The sequence below is a fragment of the Meleagris gallopavo genome, chromosome 12 (assembly GCF_000146605.3).
Source record: "Meleagris gallopavo isolate NT-WF06-2002-E0010 breed Aviagen turkey brand Nicholas breeding stock chromosome 12, Turkey_5.1, whole genome shotgun sequence".
NCBI lineage: Eukaryota > Metazoa > Chordata > Aves > Galliformes > Phasianidae > Meleagris > Meleagris gallopavo.
Genome location: NC_015022.2, coordinates 15091452 through 15094060, shown reverse-complemented (window position 1 = coordinate 15094060; position 2609 = coordinate 15091452). Strand labels below are relative to the sequence as shown.

Below are 2609 nucleotides of genomic sequence, written 5' to 3'. Positions count from 1 at the left end.
AAAAAGCCCTCAGCCCCAGCCCCTGCCTCGGCTGAACCCGGGGCTGCAGAGTTGCGGGAGGGAGAGCGGGGAGGAGCGGGGGGGGTCACCTCGCATCCCACACCCTGCGGGACCCCTGCGGGATGCTGAGGGGTGGCAGCGCGTCTCGCCCTGATGTGACACCGCTGTTACTCCAGGGGCCGGGGAAGAGAGGACAGAGGGATGCAGGGATGCGAAGCGCCCGTGCGACGGCTGCCTGCCTTCCCATTCATTTTCTAGCAGCGTTTTGGAAGTGCCAGACCATAATGTAGAGATGGGAGATGGGGATGAATAAGGCATTTTTCCCTTAGGTGGCTTAACGCCACGGTTACAGGTTAGAGACAGAAGCTTTTACAGCCTCACTTTCTCTCTTTGCTCGTTACCTTCGAGGATAAATCATAACAGACGGTATGGGGGCAAGGAATGCATCTGAAGGAGATCTCAGCGAGTCACTGCCCGGACAATAGTCCACCTCCTGTTGGGTTGCGTATTGATCAGGAGAGGAGCTGAAGATGTCGCCACACTAAATATTTACTGATCACACACAAATAGCCGGGACTTGAACGATTTTCTCCTGTGAGGAGAGCAGAGAGAGAAGGGTAAATCATTTTATTAGTGTGTATAAAGCAAAGAGCACACTCTGGCTTGGAGTGTTTTAAGATGTGTCTTCAGCTGGATGAAAAGAGTTAGGGAAATCGATATGGAGTGATTAGATGAGCCAGTCGTGTCAAAGAGAGAGGCTGTGAATTTCATGGATTTGGTTATACCGGGAGGGGGAAAATATATCGAGAGATTAAAGGGAGGAACCCGCTGTAGCGGAGCCAATGAAAAAATAATATCTAATCAGAGCCGGCAAAGGTACTGACGGGATAAGCCCCACATTTCCAGAGAATCGCATCAGCTGGAGGGGAACCGGGGACGCACACGAAAGAGGCAAACGGGGGGCGAGCAGAGCTTAGAAATGCTACAGAGCAAACAGAGAGGCAGAGAAAAGTCGCCTCTGTAGAGCAATGCAGAGACACTGCGAGCGTGGGGACAAAAGGGACAGGAGCGAGGGGACGGCGGGGCTGCAGCGGGCGCTGGGTGAAGGTGCGGGGTCCCAGCCGTGTCCCCAGGCGGGGACAACCCGGCTCCGGCGCGAGGGGCTCAAGCCCTCCCCTCCAAGTTTGTTCTCCCCTCTTTTTCTCCCTCCTCAAGCAAAATGTGGTGAGTAAAATGGATTTTAGGGTTTAACCACCTCATTTTATCCATCCCCGTAATGATAAGGCTCGCAGTATGTAATCTACAGATTACTGCCATTCGAGGGCGACCACAAGTGGCGTAAAAAAAAAACCTAAAAAAAATACAAAAAATACATATAAATAAATAATCAGTATTTCTGAAAAGGACAAAAAGGCAGAACGCAGCCCGTGCCATCGGGCTGGGAGAGGATTGCCGGGCGCAGGCGGCTCCGCCGTGCTCCAGGTGCCGGGACATTAAGGAACATTAAGGCCAACTTCGAGCAAATGTAGAAGTGCCAAAGGGCACAGAGCAGGGCAGGGCTCTGCCCATCGCCGTTAAAATACGTTCTTTAGGAAAGTCTGGGATATTTTTTTTTTTTTTTCCTTTTGTCTCTCTTCTTCTTTTTTTATTTTTTTATTTTTTTTTATTTTTTATTTTTATTTTTTTTTTCCTCAAATCAATGATGTTTGGGCCATCTTCAAACGCTGCCTCCTCCCTGGGCGTATTTTCCTGTAGCAGCAATAGGATGCGACTGCAGAGCACTGAGTCAAAGCACCGGGAGAAAGTTGGAGCCGCAGTTTAACTGGTATTGAATGCTGGGAGGGAAGAAAGGCACCCAAAGCGAGGAACGAGGAGTAGAACCGATGTGGAAACAGCTTTTCATTTCTCTTCCAAGTGCCAATTTTGCTACCGTAAACAAACACTGAAGTTAGAAACAACTGCATATACTGTGCCGGGCACTGGGGGTTGGGGGAAGAGAGGAGAAAATGGCTTTTGTCCCCCCGTGTCCCCTTTTTGTCCATGTGTGACACCCAGCCCCTGCCTTTCCCCAAAGCCGGGGCTGATGCTGCTTTTAGCTGCGGAGAGGGGGACAAACAGAGGCACATGAAGAGCATTTCACATGAGCCATTGGAGCTCAGGCAGCTCTGCTGGATCACCAGTGCAACAGGAAACCTCGGGACAGACACAGCCTAATTAACAGTTTTCCATAGCTGAAGCGATTTTTAAGAATCCCAGTGGATTAGAGCAATATGTTCAGGTGTAAGGCTACGAGGGCCTATAACTCCTTTCTCTATAATCTTATAACCTCCTTACCTAATTCCTTAGATTGCAGATAGGAAGAGTCTGACCCTGGAGGTCGGAAGGAGCTGGGTTTCATTAACCCTTCCCTCCTCGGCCCCGTTCCAGGGTTCGCTGCACCGAGTGAAGGACTGGAGGCAGAGGGAAGGGTTTGGGATGGGGCTCGGCCCAAAGGGGTGCCAGGGCTTCAGATGGTCTCTGCTCCCCCCCCAGTCTAAAGGGAAAGGGAAATGGAAAGGGAACTTCTCCGTGTCCCATGCGCCGGGAGGAGCTCACACGTACGGACATTT

General features: G+C 51.0%; 1 long non-coding RNA gene across 1 annotated transcript in view; it reads left to right on the top strand.

The window, feature by feature from the left end:
• The window catches only part of LOC104912866, a 27705-nt gene that overhangs the window by 1260 nt on the left and 23836 nt on the right, over positions 1-2609 (top strand). The window lies entirely within an intron of this gene.